Raw genomic sequence first — 20,387 nt, forward strand, 5'->3', positions numbered from 1 at the left:
CCACCACAAAATTTGGGGTGCGTCTTATAATCCGGTGCGATTTATAATCTGCAAAATATGGTATTTGATTTATCATTACTGGATCAAATCATGCAAGGACCATGGTTTCATAGAACACTGATATGTGACCAACTTCACTGTTATATCACTGATATTTCATATGTAATAATAAGACTAATGAATATCACCTATAGTTCTTATGTAATAAGACTCAGGTGGACATCTGAATCACTGAAGTGGGCATCTGGAGGTATGTTAAAAGACCATGTTTATGTAAATGTTTTGGGCAGTCAAAAACTTCCATGATGGCTCAAAATGACTATATGAAAGCCTCTTGATAAAGCTTTAAGACCGCATAGCGAAACGCGCGTTGAGGCAATTCCCCTCTACCACCTTCACCTGCAGCGCTCCAGGACTCTTTCTGGCCTGACCTAGATAAGATCTTAGGGGCCCACTTTTGACCACCTGATACATCATGACTTATTCATGCCTAGTTACTTGCGTCTAGTATGTGGCTCCTGTTCATACGGTCTGTACTGCTTTTTACTATTTTGGCAGATAGATTTCAGGCCTATGTGATATGCCGCTCTGCAGTTCCCAGCTCACTGCACCTTTTTGTCTGGATATATGATGTTATTTAAGATTTGTGTATTATATTAAAATTATGAATAAAATTGTCTTTATATGCCAGTTATACTCTTGTTCTCTCTTCTTATCAATTTAGTCTGAGTTGGCGTTTTCTATGCTGTTTCCGGCACATTATTGACCGTGTATCCGGCATTTTCTCTTTGTATTATGCATTGGCCTCTTCTTTTTCATGAAAGCATACAAGCCTAAGCCTATACACATTGTTCTATGGTTTTTCTAATTCCAGCATTTCCTTGTAGCAAAGTAAATACAGCATAGGAAATCATCATCCTGAACATACACCTGTAGCAAAAATCCAGTAGAAGGATTATGTACATCCAGAATTTACTCATCTACTAGTTAAAAATTGAATTACGGTACATCCAGGTCAGAACTGGAAAAGTGAAGCATTAGAGGCTGGCATGTGGATGGTGAAGAATAAAGGGTTTCAGACCTTTGCTTTGCTCCCTTCACAAGCTGCACTAAGCAATTTATGCCACAGGGTATGTTCTTAAAATGTTTGGAGAAAATCTGGTATCAGAACACTTTTTTTCTTAAAGAATTGTATTATTCATCCACTTCTGCATGCCCTGCAATTTGAACAGTGTTCTCAAAGGATTCTTTTAAAATTATTCCTTTTTCAAATGCATAACCACACTACAGTATTAAGAATATTTTTTAATATAATGATATAGATATCACATACCGTATCCAATTAAGTTAGATCCCAAATGGTGTCACATTCAGAAGATGGAAATCTAAAAAATATAATATGTAAATCATTAGAACTAGTGAATAAAGATCCTAAAACACAGGTATAATACAGTATATTTTCTACTGTGGGTTCTCCGGTTTCCTCCCACACTCTAATGACATAATGATGTGGAATTAAGATTCTGAGCCCCAATGGGGACAGGGAAGATAATGTCTATAAAGTGCCGCGGAATATGTTGGCACTAAACAAGCATAATAAATAACAAAATAACATGACTACCAGCGTACGCCCCCTGATGAAGCAAAGGGTGAAACGTACGTCAGGGCACAAGGATCACACACCCCCTTAGCCTGCAAAAACATGTAAGTTATCTCATTGCCATTGTCTATCATTTAAAGTAATTAGTACCATCAGTTTAAATAAGGCAGCATTTTTTGCATCATGCAGATACCTTTAAGATAGCCAGTGAAGTGCTGACACTTGGGTGAGGTATACATCTTTTTTACGCTATGTGGCACTGTTGAAATTAGATAGAATTTTGTTGATGTATCATGTGGTCCTCCATTGCGTTTCTCAGTTGAATATAAATGTTTCTTATTTGTTTATTTTTCAATAAACTTTATGAATTTTTAGAGACTACATGCACCTATTTTTTCTTTGGGTGGTTTTTATAAGAAAAAACGTGTGTGTTGGTGCTAGAGTTTTACTGGCACAAGTGTCAGACTGCGGTTCAGTAGGTCCACCAGAGGAAATAATTCCATGTAAAGCATCAGAATCTGTTATCATTTAACACTCAGAATATTGTTCACCTATAGTGAAATATACCCTTATGACAAGTAATCGGCTGCAAAGTCAGGTTCTAATGAGCTGTCTTCTGTTTAATTAGAAGGCCCAGCCCTAATGAAGGATTGTTTGCCTTCCTGCCTTCCTTGGGCTAGTTTGTTTTGTTTTGTCTTCCTTGGGCTAGTTTGTGGCTCACATTTTCTGGAGTTCTTTGACTGGTATAGGAAAGCCCCCCATAGACAGTATACTAATGTCAGCTAAATGCGCCAATATTGACAGGTTTAGCCAACAGTCTAATGTGTATGGGGGGCCTCGACAGATTATTGTGGGAAGAATCAAGGGTCCGGTGTGTTAGATTTCAGACTGCCATTCCTTTTGTTCTCCCTGAGATAAGTTGCCGCCAGAGATGTCTTGTAGCAGCTCTCTCATAGAAAACACAAAAAAAATGAATAAAAGTATTATAGGTCACATTCAAACTGAAAACTGAAACACTGATCGAATGCTGGTGAAAACTGGATCAAAAATACTGATGAAACTAGGATCGATTTTTTTCGCATGTGAAAAATCACAAAAGTCTGAGTGAGGCCTGAAGCTGTGCTCATATTTGCGTCATGGGTGCCATTTTCGTAGACTCAATGACAGATCTGATAGATGAATCAGTCTTATCTATTCTAAATGAATGGACCCATGATGCAAGTGTGAACAATTCCCTCTACTATGGTCGCATTATCCCATTAAATACATATTATTTCCATTCCATTGTTAAATTTGACTTTTCATTTAGAACACACCAACTAAATATGCTGGGTCTATTTTTCTCTGGCAGATGGGATTGAATAAATCATTTACATTGGCAATACTTACTGGGAAATTTATTTAGAAACTTTGTATGTTTCAGCTGTTCTTTATTTGAGTATAGGACTTCCCACCAAAGTTTGTATATAACTAGGACAATTTATATAAGAATGCCCCAAACTATAAACTATGAATGCATTGAAAGTAAATGAAAAATGTTCACCATTTGAAGTAGAAACTTAGGGTATCTGCATTTGGGACGCATAAGCAATGGATTTTTGCACTGTAAATCTGCTGTGTGTATCAGTTGCAGCATTGTGGATGAGATTTTATAAAACCTAATCTACACTGTGCTGAAAAAATTATTAAAGTAAATTGACTAGCACTCCAAATTTGAAATCCTCATTGTAACATCCCTGGCGGCGTACTTGCATAGTGCACCACCTCCCACTATGCAAGACCGCAACCTGTCTGTCCAGTCTGCTATTCCTGCTCCAGTGCATGCTGTGTGCATGTCCCTTGACTGTCTGCTTAGGGCGGCAGCCCGGTTACTTCCTGATTCTTATAGCTGCTGTTGGCGCACCCCTAATGCGTCTCCAGCCTATTGCTGTGAGTCACTGGATATTTAAACCCCCTCCACCCAGTAGGAGGGGCCTGAGCAACTCTTACCTTCAGAGGGCTTCTTGCTTCTGATGTGCCAAGTCCCGTCCCGTTCTGTCTCTTGCCTGTCCGCCAACCTGGGGGCTGTATTCCCAGGCCTGTCTGAACACTCTCCTAGCCTGTTTGTCCGCCTCTCTGGGGGCCGTATATCCAGACTCGCTCCTGTATCTTGTTGCAGTGTCAGTTCCTGTCTGAACACTCTCCTAGCCTGTTTGTCCGCCTCTCTGGGGGCTGTATACCCAGACTCGCTCCTGTATCTTGTTGCAGTGTCAGTTCCTGTCTGAACACTCTCCAAGCCTGTTTGTCCGCCTCTCTGGGGGCCGTATACCCAGACTCGCTCCTATATCTTGTTGCAGTGTCAGTTCCTGTCTGAACACTCTCCTAGCCTGTTTGTCTCTGTGTCTGTGCCTTCCCTTTTCCTGCAGTCTCAGAACCTGCACCTAACTCCTACTCGTTGTCTCTGTACTTCTGTTGTGAGTTTAGAGTCTACTCGCTACTTCATTGCAAGTACCTTGTGTGTATCTGGTTCTGCTTTTCCCTTCCAGTCTGTTCTGTGTGAACAGAGCCCTGTCCTTCCTGCCCTGCCTTGCTCACCGCTCCGGCGGTTCCTCCCTGCCCTGCCTTGCTCACCACTCCGGCGGTTCCTCCCTGCCCTGCTCACCGCTTCCGCGGTTCCTCCCTGCCCTGCCTTGCTCACCGCTCCGGCGATTCCTCCCTGCTCTGCCTTGCTCACCGCTCCCGCGGTTCCTCCCTGCCCTGCCTTGCTCACCGCTCCGGCGGTTCCTCCCTGCTCTGCCTTGCTCACCACTCCGGCGGTTCCTCTCTGCTCTGCCTTGCTCACCGCTCCAGTGGTTCCTCTCTGCTCTGCCTTGCTCACCGCTCCGGCGGTATCTCTCTGCTCTGCTTTGCTCACCGCTCCGGTGGTTCCTGCCTGCTCTGCCTTGCTCACCGCTCCGGCGGTTCCTGCCTGCTCTGCCTTGCTCACCGCTCCGGCGGTATCTCTCTGCTCTGCTTTGCTCACCGCTCCGGCGGTTCCTGCCAGCTCTACCTTGCTCACCGCTCCGGCGGTTCCTGCCAGCTCTGCCTTGCTCACCGCTCCGGCGGTTCCTGCCTGCTCTGCCTTGCTCACCGCTCCGGCGGTTTCTCCCTGCTCTGCTTGCTCACCGCTCCGACGGTACCTCTCTGCTCCGCCTTGCCCACCGCTCCAGCGGTTCCTCTCTGCTCTGCTTGTCTACCGCATCTGCGGTTCCGTTCCTGAATCCCAGTCTGTACTGGACCCTATCCAGCCTGTGCTCCAACCTGCTAGTACCTCCCCATCTGCACGCCAGCCGTACTTGTCAGTACCCCCGTCTGCATACCAGCCGTGCCTGCCAGTATGCTCCTGTCTGCACTCCAGCCGTGCCTGCCAATACCCACCTGTCTGCATACCAACCGTGCCTGCCAATACCCACCTGTCTGTGTGCCAGCCTAACCTGCCTGTTTCTGTATTTCCCGGTGTGGGTCAACAGCCGTGTCTGGGGTCTGGCCTGGAGTAGCACCTGGTCCCTGTGCTCGGTTCCTCCCTGGTGCACGGCGTCGATAGCCGTCGTGCGACCTTGGTCGGATCGGGTTGATACTTAGTTACGCCCCTCCAGGCACTCTCCGGTTCATGGCACAGTGGAATCACTAAATCACGCACACGCCAGTCAGCCCGGGCGTGTGCATAACACTCATCATGTCAATTTATGCTGTGGAGCTCACCCCTTGCAATGTAAAGAATTAAATGCATGGTAAATTTGCAACATTTCTACTGTGGGAATTCAGCACCATGCCCTTATGATTTGTTAACATTTCATTCATGGTTTTAATTCAGAGAACACACTTACAGTTTCCAAATGTACCATTGCAAATAAAATTATTCAACCTTCATTGCAAATTAGGTTTATTACAAAATATACAAAATTTGCTGTTTGAAACAAAACAATCTCAGAAGAACAATGTAAGCAGCTCAACACAACTAATATAGCAAGTGGTTTCTCCAAATTCAACATAAAATTACACTTTTACATACTAATCCAGTCTCAGAATAATTCACTCCTTTATGACAAGTGTCTTTAGTACTTAGTAGAGCACCTTTGGCAGGTAAGATCTGCTGAAAACATGATACATAGACAGATACCAGCTTCTGGCAGTGTTCTCGAAAAATATCAGCTCATTCCTCATGGGTAATGGCCTCCAGTTCACTAATATTCTTGGTTTTGAACCCTGCAACTGCCTTTTTCAAATTCCATAAACAAATTTCTATGATGTTCAAGTCAGATGACTGTGACGGCCACTTCTGAATCTTTCAGGACTTCTTCTGAAACCAAGCCTTGGTGGGCTTTGAGGTATGCTTGGGATGATTGTCCTGATGGAAAGTCTAATGACGCTCAAGTTTAACTTCCTCACAGAAGGCATGACATTTTCTTGAAGAATTTCCTTATGCTTGATTCAATCCATATTACCCTCCATACGTTTCTGGTTTCAAGGGCCAGAGAAAACAAAGCAGCTGCAAAGCATCACTGAGCCACCATCATGTTTCACTGTAGGTAGGGTATTCTTTTCAAAATATACTTCAATCTACTGCTGTCAAACATACTGCTGATCCATAAGCTTGAAATGTTTTTTTCATCACTGTTCAGAACAGAATCCCCAAACTTCTGTGACTTATTTGTATGGTTTTGAGCATACTGGAGCTAACTTTTCCTGTGCTTTTGGGGCAATAGAGGTAGACATCTCAGAATTCTGGCATGGAGAGCATCATCGTTTAGCATGCTCCTTATTGTTAACTGAAACTTCAGTGCCTGCTGCCACCAGATCTTGATGCAAGTGTTTTGCAGTCACTCGAGGGTTTTTGATCACTTCTTCCTCAGGAATCTGGTGGCAGCCAGTGATAGCTTCCTTTCTGCCACGTTCAGGTAGCGTAATGTTTCTATAAGTTTGAACTTGTGATTTATGCTTTAAACTGTATCTCTCAGAACATTCAATACCTTTCCTATATTTTCATATCCTTTACCTTGTTTGTAAAAGTCAAATGTAAAAGCACAGGAAAAGTTAGCTCCAGTATGCTCAAAACCATACAAATAAGTCACAGAAGTTTGGGGATTCTGTTCTGAACAGTGATGAAAAAAACATTTCAAGCTTATGGATCAGCAGTATGTTTGACGGCAGTAGATTGAAGTATATTTTGAAAAGAATACCCTACCTACAGTGAAACATGATGGTGGCTCAGTGATGCTTTGCAGCTGCTTTGTTTTCTCTGGCCCTTGAAACCAGCAGCGTATGGAGGGTAATATGGATTGAATCAAACATAAGGAAATTCTTCAAGAAAATGTCATGCCTTCTGTGAGGAAGTTAAACTTGAGCGTCATTAGACTTTCCATCAGGACAATCATCCCAAGCATACCTCAAAGCCCACCAAGGCTTGGTTTCAGAAGAAGTCCTGAAAGATTCAGAAGTGGCCGTCACAGTCATCTGACTTGAACATCATAGAAATTTGTTTATGGAATTTGAAAAAGGCAGTTGCAGGGTTCAAAACCAAGAATATTAGTGAACTGGAGGCCATTACCCATGAGGAATGAGCTGATATTTTTCGAGAACACTGCCAGAAGCTGGTATCTGTCTATGTATCATGTTTTCAGCAGATCTTACCTGCCAAAGGTGCTCTACTAAGTACTAAAGACACTTGTCATAAAGGGGTGAATTATTCTGAGACTGGATTAGTATGTAAAAGTGTAATTTTATGTTGAATTTGGAGAAACCACTTGCTATATTAGTTGTGTTGAGCTGTTTACATTGTTCTTCTGAGATTGTTTTGTTTCAAACAGCAAATTTTGTATATTTTGTAATAAACCTAATTTGCAATGAAGGTTGAATAATTTTATTTGCAATGGTACATTTGGAAACTGTAAGTGTGTTCTCTGAATTAAAACCACGAATGAAATGTTAACAAATCATAAGGGCATGGTGCTGAATTCCCACAGTAGAAATGTTGCAAATTTACCATGCATTTAATTCTTTACATTGCAAGGGGTGAGCTCCACAGCATAAATTGACATGATGAGTGTTATGCACACGCCCGGGCTGACTGGCGTGTGCGTGATTTAGTGATTCCACTGTGCCATGAACCGGAGAGTGCCTGGAGGGGCGTAACTAAGTATCAACCCGATCCGACCAAAGTCGCACGACGGCTATCGACGCCGTGCACCAGGGAGGAACCGAGCACAGGGACCAGGTGCTACTCCAGGCCAGACCCCAGACACGGCTGTTGACCCACACCGGGAAATACAGAAACAGGCAGGTTAGGCTGGCACACAGACAGGTGGGTATTGGCAGGCACGGTTGGTATGCAGACAGGTGGGTATTGGCAGGCACGGCTGGAGTGCAGACAGGAGCATACTGGCAGGCACGGCTGGTATGCAGACGGGGGTACTGACAAGTACGGCTGGCGTGCAGATGGGGAGGTACTAGCAGGTTGGAGCACAGGCTGGATAGGGTCCAGTACAGACTGGGATTCAGGAACGGAACCGCAGATGCGGTAGACAAGCAGAGCAGAGAGGAACTGCTGGAGCGGTGGGCAAGGCGGAGCAGAGAGGTACCGCCGGAGCGGTGAGCAAGCAGAGCAGGGAGAAACCGCCGGAGCGGTGAGCAAGGCAGAGCAGGCAGGAACCGCCGGATCGGTGAGCAAGGCAGAGCTGGCAGGAACCGCCGGAGCGGTGAGCAAGGTAGAGCTGGCAGGAACCGCCGGAGCGGTGAGCAAAGCAGAGCAGAGAGATACCGCCGGAGCGGTGAGCAAGGCAGAGCAGGCAGCAACTTTCAAGTTAGAAACTAGAGAAGATGAGCCAAAAATATGCACCACATGGCTTTTAATATTTTGAAACAAAACGTACAATTCCCCATTTTGGAGTTATGTATGTGTGTGTTTGTCTATCTGTCTATCTATCTATGTATATTTATATAGATAGATAGATAGATATATACAGTGGGGAAAATAAGTATTTGATACACTGCCGATTTTGCAAGTTTTCTCACCTATAAAGAATAGAGAGGTCTGTAATTTTTATCGTATGTACACTTCAACTGTGAGAGACAGAATCTAAAAAAAATCCAGAAAATCAAGTTGTATGATTTTTATATAATTAAATTGCATTTTATTGCATGAAATAAGTATTTGATCACCTACCAACCTGCAAGAATTCTGGTTCTCACAGACCTGTTAGTTTTTTTTTCAAGAAGCCTTCCTACTCTGCATTCATTAGCTGTATTAATTGCACCTGTTTGAACTTGTTACCTGTATAAAAGACACCTGTCCACACACTCAATCAATCACACTCCAACCTCTCCACCATGGCCAAGATCAAAGAGCTGTCTAAGGACACCAAGGACAAATTTGTCCTACACAAGGCTGGGATAGGCTACAGGACAACAGGCAAGCAGCTTTTTGAGAAGGCAACAACTGTTGGTGCAAGTATTAGAAAATGGAAGAAACACAAGATGACTGTCAATCTTCCTGGGCCTGAGGCTGCATGCAAGATCTCGCCTCGTGTGGTAAAGATGATTCTGAGAAAGGTCAGGAATCAGCCCAGAACTACACGGAAGGACATAGTCAATGACCTGAAAAGAGCAGGGACCACAATCTTAAACATTGCCGTTAGTAACACACTACGCACGCCGTCATGGATTAAAATCCTGCACGGCACGCATGGTCCCCCCTGCTCACACCAACACATGGCCAGGCCCAATGACCATCTGAATGATCCAGTGGAGGCATGGGAGAAGGTCATGTGGTCTGATGAGACCAAAATAGAACTTTTTGGTATCAACTCCACTCACCATGGTTGGAGGAAGAAGGATGAGTACAACCCCAAGAACACCATCCATGGTGATGCATGGTGGGGGAAACATCATTCTTTTAGGGTGGTTTTCTGCAAAGGGGACATGATGACTGCACCGTAATGAAAGGAGGATCGATAGGGTCATGTATCGCAAGATTTTGGCCAACAACCTCCTTCCCTCAGTAAGAGCATTGAAGATGGGTCATCGCTGGGTCTTCCAGCATGACAATGTCCTGAAACACACAGCAAGGGCAAGTAAGGAGTGGCTCTGTAAGAAGCATTTCAAGGTCCTGGAGTGGCCTAGCCAGTCTCCAGACCTGAACCCACTAGGAAATCTTTGGAGGGAGCTGAAACTCAATGTTTCCCAGCGACAGCCCCGAAACCTGAAAGATCTGGACAAGATCTGTATGGAGGAGTGGGCCAAAATCCCTGCTGCAGTGTGTGCAAACTTGGTCAAGAACTACAGGAAATGTCTGACTTCTGTAATTGCAAACAAAGGTTTCTGTACCAAATATTAAGTTCTGTTTTTCTATTCGCCCAGATGTCACCTCTCTGCTGTCCAGAATCCCAGCATGTCTATCAGCTATATCCTCCTTCTTCTCCTCTTGCTTCCTCAAGCTCAATGTGGACAAAACTGAACTCATCATCTTTCCCCCATCTCGCATATCTTCCCCACCTGATCTTTCTATCACAATAAATTACATCACACTTTTCCCTGTACCAGCAATCCGCTGCCTCAAAGTAACCCTTGACTCTGCCCTGTCCTTCAAACCCCACATCCAAGCTCTCGCCACCTCCTGTCACTTCCAGAATCTCTCCTTTCCTCAGCCCTCAATATACTAAACTGCTTGTGCATGCCCTCATCATCTACCACCTCGGCTACTGCAACATCCTCCTCTGTGGCCTACCTGCTAACTCTCTTGCACCCCTAGTTCATCTCTCATCTCGCTACTCCTCTGCTATCCCACTTTGCAAATCCCTTCACTGACTCCCAATTGCCCAGCATATCCAGTTCAAACTACTAACACTGACCTACAATGCCATCCATTACCTTTCTCCTCCGTACATCTCTGAACTAATCTCCCGATATATTCCCTTACGTAATCTCCGATCCTCCCAAGACCTCCTTCTCTCCTCCACACTTATTCGTTCCTCACCCAATCGCCTCCAAGATTTCTCCCGAATATTCCCCATCCTATGGAATTCTGTGCCTCAACACATCTGATTAGCCTCCACATTTGGATCCTTCAGACGGAACCTGATAACCCATCTCATCAAACAAGCTTACAGCCTGCCATGACCTTGCTTGCTGCCACCTCAACAACACCAAAGCTACAGCAACCCCCCCAACCTACTATCTCCTTCTCCATTCCTGCAGAATGTAGGCCCGCCTTGTGCTTCTGCTCATGGGGCCCCATGCTGTAACAAAGTGCCGAGCGCCGGAGCCAAAGGACGGCGCACACCTTGGCGCTGAGTTCCTTACTGGAGCACTGCAGCCACGCAGCTCCAGTAGCTCCCTCATACTTCTCCTTCTGATGAGAACATGGAAGATTGGGAGTGGGGGATGAGCACATGGAGAATTGGGAAGGCAGGGTGGGAAAAGCACATGGAGAATTGGGAAGGCAGAGTGGGAAGAGCACATGGAGAATTGAGAGTGGAGGGCGGGGAGAGCACATGGAGAATTGGGAGTTGGGGGTGGGGAGAGCAAATGGTGAATTGGGAGTGGGGAGAGCACATGATGAATTGGGAGTGGGGAGAGCACATGATGAATTGGGAGTGGGGGGTGGGGAGAGAACATGATGAATTGGGAGTGGGGGAGAGTAAATGATAATGAATAGAGGGTGGGGGTGGGGAGAGCACAGACATGACATAATGAATTGGGGCAGAGGGTGCATGTAAATATAATGAATCAGGGGAGCAAGAGGTACAGAGTAGAGGGTGTTGATGATATAAGGGTGTGACTGGTAATAAATTGGGGGAAAGAGTACAGGTTCTAATTAATTTATATATTTATTAGGTGGGGAAGTGGCTATTTACAGTTAGTGGGGGCACAGTGGTGGATTACAATTTATATTTGGAATGGTGCGCTGCATAATGACTAATTATATATTAATGGTGGGTGCACATCTGTATTCAGCTGTGTAATGTAGAAGTTGGGGAATGAGCTCTATAACTGTGTGTTATTTTATGCAGAGACGAGTCCTGGTTGGAAGAAGTTATGGCGGTCTGTGCTGGATGAAGGAGAAAAGCGAAGATGAAGGACTTCACCTAGAGACGTCACCGGTGAGTCAGAGTGTTATCTGTACACTGACACTATATACTATTTACAGGGCTCCTGTGTATAATGTCACTGGTGATCACTGTATTACCTGTACACTATATATAGAGCTCCTGTGTATAATGTCACTGGTGATCACTGTATTACCTATACACTGACACTATATACAGAGCTCCTGTGTATAATGTCACTGGTGATCACTATATTACCTGTACACTTACATTATACACTTTATACCATGTACAGAGCTCCCATGCATAATTGCACTTATGGAAATATTAGTATTGTGTTTTTTTATTAATGATCAGTATTATAGTATTCGGTCACTATGTGGTGGTAATATGTGGTCCAATCATGGTGTGGCGGTATTTGTCCCTTGTATGTGGTATTATTCGGTCACTATGTGGTGGTAATATGTGGTCTGGCCATGGTGTGGTGGTATTTGATCCTTGTATGTGGTCATATTAAAAAATGTACATGACACATTCCCTTAAAAAAATAAAATAAAAACATACCTAAAAAGAGTATTGGATATCTTAAGAAATGTTTAATAGGTTAGAGTAGAGTAAGGTCCAGCCAGAAGAGTCTGCTTATCGTGGTGGCGGCTTTAAAAATCTTTTGGCCAAAACAAAAGCTGCTGGCTATGTGTATGATCTGGTTTTCAATGGGAACTGGTAATGTGTGATTGGTGAGGGCGTGGTGCAGAAGTGGAGTTTTTCCAAGAGCGGTGGTGGGAATGTAGAAGGTTTGAGGGATGGAGGGGGAGCTGGGGCGGAGCCTGGGCGGAGTCTCACGGGGGCCCGAAAATTTTGTCAGTATGGGGCCCTGAAATTCCTGGTGGCAGCCCTGTGTGTGTGTGTGTGTGTGTATATACTGTGTATATGTATAATAGATATATATATATATATACATATCTCTATATACCGTGGATAAATAGAGACACATACACACACATACAGCTCATATTTCAAATCCGAGTCAATAAAATAATTCCCTAGTACACAGAAGACCCCATTAATGGCAAGCACAGTTTCCACCAGAAATGCCCACCTCCTATAACCCACTTTTTGCACTGGCTATGACGGGGGCAAAGGGTGCTAAAGAAGATAGGAGGCATCTAAGTCCGGGATTTAGAGTTCTGGGCATTGCTCACTTTGGCCATTTTGAGCACTGCTCGCTCTATCATTCAGCCAATCTGAAAAGTGTATATGCTGTCAGTTTCCCTCAGTACACCAAGGACCCCTCCAAATGCTTGAATAAAGAAACATAATGTGCTAATAGAACACAGCATACAAAATGCTTTTAAAAATGTTTAAATAATGCAATTTAGAAAAAAAATGCAAAAAATATACAGACCAAAAAATGTTAGTAGATTTGTAAAGTGTGTGGCCATTCATATAATGCATGGAACTAGGGTTAATGAACACTCCTATAATTGCCTGTCATCTTACATGTTCTGTCATGGCAGCCTTTCTTACATTGCCTCCTGTATTCTGCTGCCTGCCTTCTGGTTTTGTGAGGAGCAGCTGCCTGACACCCCTGCTGCATTTTATTCCAATACACTGGCTCTTTAAATTGGACTAATTTACAAATGGTTTTTATAGCAGAAATCTGTCAGAATACAACACACTTTTCTTCTATGACAGCAACCCCCGGAGAAAGCAATTACTTCCATCAGATGAAGAAATACAAGCAGATACCCATTTGCTATGTAATTGAAAACGGAGTTTGTGAACATCGTATACAGAAAGATATTTTTAATACTGATGTCTGAAGCATGTGTAATACAATGGGAAATTAAAATAATTGTTCATGGAAATTGTTAATAAAAAAAATTGTTAGTTTTGAAAAAAATTAAAACTTGTCACATTTCTTCACTGCTGGAAAACCAGCCATTTACAGAATGTAGTTATGGTGCGCAGATAGGGCCAGCATCAGACGTTGCACTTTATATGGTCTTGGGCAGCTATGCATTACTAAATGTATGGATGACAGAGAGCAACATGACCATATAAACAGTCTGGGAATGGATCATTCTGACAGATACAGATTCCCTTTAAACTCTGTTCGATACACTCCTCAGTAAAGAAAATGTATCTTTCCCTGTTTAGTTTTAGAAAGCAGTAACAAAAAATAATATTTTGCACCTCCAAAACTGGAGAAAAATGTTCTTAGAACTCTACTCCAGATTTTGTTGTATCGGACAAAGTGCGTGATACAATAGTTTAATATTTTTCCACTATAGACATTTATTGCTTATTGATAGCGTTGGCGGCCTGACTCCTGAAGATAGGTGATAAGTGTTTTGGACGTTGTTGGTCCAACCTTGCAGATCACGAGAATAGCAGTTGACAGTGCATTGTTTAATTCATTTAATTGCCCACTCCTGCACTATCCAAACTCTATAGGATTGTCAGAGACAGCGAATAATAGGGCAAGAGTTTGAAGTTTTTGGCAGTGCACATGACCTATCCTCAAGTTAGCACATGAATGTCAGATCTGTAGGGGGTCTAACTTCAGGTACCCCTACTGATCAGCTGATTCACAGAACCACAGTGCACTTTAATTGGCATATCTCTGTACATTGTGGTATGTTCCTAAATGACACTGCTATTCTCAGATTCATTGAATAGGAGGGAGGTGAAGTGCCATTTTTGCCCATTTGCAGAAAAATGTTGTGTAAAACCAGTCTACTAGTAATCTCTAAGCGTACATACGTTTTATAAGTGTACTGAGCAATAAAATCATAAAGAAAAAATATATAGATGTATCACAGAACCTTCATAGAAAATTAGAAGTCTCCCACTGAACTTTGGTCATTACTAAAAGATAAGGTGTGCATTCAACAATCTGAAAGTCTCCCTGTATTTGTTATACTGGGATCAATGATTGTAGTATCTGTGATTATACTGAGCTTTACTAATACCTGGTATCTCCTTGTCACCATTGATTCATTAGTCAAACAGCTGACACAAGTGATGACAAAGTGCTCACCTATGTTAAATAGAAAATCCTTCAGTAAACAAAGTATTTAGACCAATCTGCCATTAAGCCCACCTGCCTAATATTATGCTGTTCCCTCTCACGCTGCCAAAAAGCTCTCTCCCACAGCACCAAGATGGTAGAAGATCTTTTTAGTCCAGTAATCAATCATCCATTAGAATGGATCCAGCAGCAATCCACTTACAAAAAAGTTGTGCAGACACAACTTTTATTTTTTGTCTGCTTGATGAAAACTGATTTCAACTGGATTTGTTTTTAGAACATTGCAGTGTATGGAAAATGGATCCGTTAAATAGCCATCTGTTTTTCTCCCATTTGAAAAGGGTCCGTATTTTGATCACTGGAGGTGGAATATTAAATATTTAACATATACTACTGCACATGCGAACTTTCAAGTAACCATCTATTTGAAACTGATCCAGTAAGAAATGGGAGAAAAATGGATGGCTAATTAATGGATACGTTTTCTATAGACTTCCATGTTAAATAAAAAAAAAGGATCCAGTTGAAATCAGTTTTCTTCAGGTGGACAAAAAAGTTGTGTTTTACAACTTTTTTTGTCAATGGATTACTGCTGGATCAGTTCTAATTGATGATTACTGCAGATGTGAACATAGCCTTAGTTACCTGTTGAGGCCTCCATGGATGGGATTTTTTTAAATGCTTTTTTATCTATCACATTCCACGGAAGTTCGATTGAATTAGGATTTGGGAAATTTAGAGGCCAAGTCAACACCTTGATTTCTTAGTCATGTTCCTCAAACCAATCCCAAAGAATCTGGGCAGTGTGACAGGGCACCTCCACTAGTTGGCCTTCTTCCCATAGTGCAAGCAAACCTGATGCCATTCTAGTAGCAGTATCGGAGAATTCCTCAGTCATATCATATGTCATGGATCATGTATGGAACACTTTACAAATCAATAGTTTATAGGTACAGCATTTTATATGACCATGTGTTTGCAATGTAACTACTTATATTTAGTGCATGAGATTGTATTTTCTGCAACTGAGCAGCTGAAAAATAATAATGTAAGAGACTGGAGGAGTTTGTAAGGAGTGTCAAGCAGTTTTAGCATTAATCTGGCATATAAATGACAACATCAGCAGGTCTAGAGGAGCCAAATAACAAGCAGAGTTCAGGGAAGGGAGAGGTTGAAAAGATCAATAAATAAACTAAGGGCTTGTCCACACAGCTACAAAGGAGTTGCCTTGGTTTCGTTCTGATAGAGTTGACACTTAAATTAAATTTTCACGAGGACAATCAAACACACGATGTGTATATGTAGATATTTATTGCTTGTTGTTTAAATTTCACCAATATTTTCAATTATGATTGGTAACATCAAAGCTCCTAATCTCTGTACAGCCCTACAGAATATGTTAGAGCTACAGTATTTAATGTAATGAAGATAAAATAATGAAAAGGTTGAAAAAATTGATATCACCAGCACAAATGACGGGTTACTGAAGTCCCCTGATATTGATGGTACAATCAGCGATCCCTTATATTCCCTACACTGAAGGATTATAGAGTGCCAAGTGAAGTCATTAGGTTCGCTATTAAATATTTATGTTAACCCCTTAGTGACAGAGCCAATTATGTCCTTAATGACCAAGCCAAATTTTACAATTCTGACCACTGTCACTTTATGAGGTAATAACTCTGGAACGCTTCAACGGATCCCAGTGATTCTCAGAATGTTTTTTCGTGACCTATTGTACTTTATGTTAGTGATAAAATTTATTTGATATGACTTGCGTTTATTTGTGAGAAAGACGGAAATTTTGAACATTTTGCAATTTTCAAACTTTGAACTTTTATGCCCTTAAATCAGAGAGATCTGTCACACAAAATAGTTAATAAATAACATTTCCCACATGTCTACTTTACATTAGCACAATTATTTTTTTTTAACCAAAATTTTTTTTGTTAGGAAGTTAAGAGTTGACCGGCGATTTCTCATTTTTCCAACAAAATTTACAAAACTGTTTTTTTAGGGACCACATCATACTTGAAGTGACTTTGAGTGGTCTATGTAACAAGAGAAAATGGACCACAACAGGGCTCGGAAGGAAAAGAGCACCGTTTGACTTTTTGAACGCAAAATTGACTGGAATCTAGAGGGGACGCCATGTCGCGTTTGGAGAGCCCCTGATGTGCCTAAACAGTGGACAACCCCACAATTGACCCCATTTTTGAAACTAGACCCCTCAAGGAACTTATCTAGATGTGTGGTGAGCACCCTGAACCCCCAGGTGCTTCACAGAAGTTTATAACATAGAGCTGTGAAAATAATAAATCAAACTTTCCACAAAAATTATCTTTTAGCCTCAATTTTTTTATATTGTTGTGCAATTTCTCCTGAGTACACCGATACCCCATATGTGGGGAAAAAACACTGTTTGGGCGCACGGCAGGGCTCGGAAGGGAAGGAGAACTATTTGACTTTTTGAATGCAAAATTGACTACTAAACAGTGGAAACCCTCCACAAGTGACCCCATTTTGGAAACTACACCCCTCAAGGATTTTATCAAGGGGTATAGTGAGCATTTTGAAACTAGAGGTATGACATAGAATTTGATAACATTAGGTCGTCATATTGAATATGTTGTCATTAGTGTTGAGCGCAAGTGTTCGCTACTTCAGTTTGCATCGGTTGCTTAGGTATGCACCATGTATCACGGGTGCTCGAGTTCCCGTCCCGCATGCTTTGCAGCTGATAGATACCAAGAAAAAAACATGCGGGGATGTTTGGCAGTAGCTTTGAGCATGTCACTTGACCACCGGCGATACTCGATGTATACCCAAGCACCCGATGCAAACTCAAGTAGCGAGCAGATGGGAGAGGTACTGAGGGGGTTGGGGGACGTAATGTCTCTCTCCTCTGACATGTATATCATGTCAGAAGAGAGAGAAATCAGTGCAACAGCGGGGCACAGTTTTTTTTGCGATCGCTGTTATTTAGTGAATAACAGCGATCATGTGATTGGGGACCAAAAAAACATGTACACCAGGGTCTCAACTACCCCCCAGTAGCTGAGACCCAGAGAATTTCCGACTCTGGGGGGAGCTACAGCCTTTTTCCCGATCACCTTTTTAAAACGGCAATGAGAGAATAAAGCCCCTTAACGGCCGCCATTTGAATGCGTATTGGCGGTTGTTAAGGGGTTAAATACCATTGTAAAAGGATGTGTACATAGTTCAAATTAAAAGGATTTTCTCTGATCAGATTGTGCTAGGTACAAATAATAAAATCTGTGCTACCCATCCTCTGCTGTTCCTGCGATTGTTTTCTGCCTCTGCTCCAGGTCTTTGTGGACATGGTGCACTGGTGAAATCACGTGTGCGTGTAGTCATGATGTCACCACTGCAGCCTGTCAACAAGGATCGGGAGCAGAAGCACCGCTGGAATAGCAGCACCGCTGGAACAATGAAGGGTGAGTAGTGTTGATTTTATTATTTTTAGCTAGCTCAGGCTAATGAGGAACAAATTTGTTCATGGACAATCCCTTTAAACTTTGTCTGTGCACTGTCTACTCTAATAACAGACGGTTCACGGATAAGAAATGGGAGAATGTGTACTATTTTTTTTTTCTTTCCAGCTCCGAGAAAAACTGCTGCCGCTCTGATCAAACTGTGATCAAAGTCTGATCAGAATAATCGGACCGTTTTTCTCGGATGGAAAGAAAACTGATGTGTGCACCTACCCAAACAAAAAGTATTTTCTAAAGTAGACAACACGTTAAAAGATGGACATTGTGACAATAAAAGTAGATAGATAGATAGACTTTAATCCAAAATAACATAATTGTAGTTAAAACTAAGAATTTTTTTTAAATCAAAAGAACATTTTTAAAAATGATCCAGAGATTTTTGCTTTAATATAAAAATACAATATTAAGATAATTGAATGAATATTTTTGTGGATAAATTCTGTGTTAATAGTACAATATGGTAAATAAATAGACTTTCCATATCTGGAAATTTCCTGCCTCTCATGTGACTTGTCAATACACTAGTTTCCTCATTAAAAGAAGGTATAGTTGAATCACTGCAGACGTCACCATTTCCTCCCCGTAGTATCATCCACCTGGAAACAATATCAGGCGTGTACTCTGTATAGAGGGCAGTGATTCAACATGCATCATGAAAACTTTTACTTTCAGACTGGTTTCAACATGCTTACCTTGTGACATGAATTAACTTTTCATACCTGTGTATTTTTTATTTGGTCTCAGAAAGAATTTACACACTGTGTATAAAGCAGACCTTTACCTAAGTTTTCTTCATTTTCTTCACTCAGTGTGGTGCTGCATCTCCGCCCACATACGCCTACAACTTAACTAAATGAGTCCCCTACATAAAGTGTAATGTAACATATACAGTTATACAGCACATGTACATAGTACTGCTTCATTACACACATAAATAATAATAGACCATGCATACTGTATATGAAATACTGCTATAAAAGTAACTGCAGAAGAAAGCCTCGCTGAGTGTTATGCCATTAATTATGTTACTTCTGACTATTGAAATTTATTTTGTTTGCAATCTGTCCATAACTAAAAAATTAGCAAAGAAGAATTCTACACAAATTGTGTCCAGTGTGTATATCCAGATTGCACAGGCATAGTGCATAGTGTGACGCTGAGTCAGTTCTCACAGACATGCTGTGAATCAAGGAGTATGAGGTCAAAAGCCAGGAAGGTACATCATAAACAGAGGGAAGAGACTAAGGCACAGTCAAGTAACGGTCCAAGGTCAGAATACCAGGAGGGAAGAGGATCAGAGCAAAAGGAACAGGCAAAACGGATGGTCAAAACGAGGTTCAAGGTCAGGCAGCAAAAAGATTCAAAAGCAGAACACAAGGCACATAGAGACCAACCACACAGAGCTGAATGTACATCTGGCTGAGGTCTGGGACTGACAGCCCAGCTAAGTAGCTGGGCAATCACCTGGGACACTGAACACTTGAAGGCAGCCCAGTACCTCCCAGTGTCAGATTGGCCAGCCAAGCTGTCAATCAAGACACTGACAGCTCTGCATGCCCCTTCATCAGATTGGACGGCTGAGCTGTGAATCAAAGTACTGGCAGATTCAGCACACCCCTGCATCAGATTGGACAGCTGAGCTGTCAGTAACTGCATCCCAGACACATTGAGGGGCGGAATCATGACACCTACATGCTGTGTTTACACATAGATGTGTACGCATTACAAACACATATATACACATTACTGACCCTACCAGGGTCGGTCTGGGCTGGCGGGATACCGGGAAATTTCCCGGTGGGCCCCGCCCCCTGCTGCAGAGTAGAGGGGGGAGAAGAGAACAAAAAAAAATCCTGCGGTTTTAAGGGGCACGGGCCCTTTAAAAGCGCAGGCACAGTGTATGCAGGGACGCGCGCACGCAGCGTTCATTACCTGAACCACCGCGGTGCACGTCCCAGTGAAGCAGCTGAAGCTGCGTGTCTCCCTTCGCCGGCCGGCGTATGACGTCATCGTCATGCGCCTGCTGTGAAGGAGGCGCGCAACTCAGGAGAAGGAGGACACCGCACGGGATCGCAGGAAGGTAAGAGGTGTGTGTGTGTGTGTAATGGTCTGGACACACAAGGCGGGGGCCAGCAGGACACACAAGGGGGGGCCCAGCTGGACAGACCCACAAGGGG

At 42.8% G+C, this 20,387-nt stretch overlaps 1 protein-coding gene across 1 annotated transcript in view; it reads right to left on the reverse strand.

The window, feature by feature from the left end:
* SEMA4B (semaphorin 4B) overlaps positions 1 to 20,387 on the reverse strand; it is a 382,400-nt gene that overhangs the window by 192,807 nt on the left and 169,206 nt on the right. The window contains exon 2 of the mRNA XM_073653213.1: positions 1,334 to 1,385. The gene's annotated coding sequence lies outside the window, so the exon portion shown is untranslated. The remainder of the gene's footprint in view (positions 1 to 1,333; positions 1,386 to 20,387) is intronic.

This window comes from Phyllobates terribilis, unplaced genomic scaffold (assembly GCF_046119375.1).
Source record: "Phyllobates terribilis strain yellow unplaced genomic scaffold, ASM4611937v1 Scaffold_11__3_contigs__length_659146591, whole genome shotgun sequence".
Taxonomy (NCBI): domain Eukaryota; kingdom Metazoa; phylum Chordata; class Amphibia; order Anura; family Dendrobatidae; genus Phyllobates; species Phyllobates terribilis.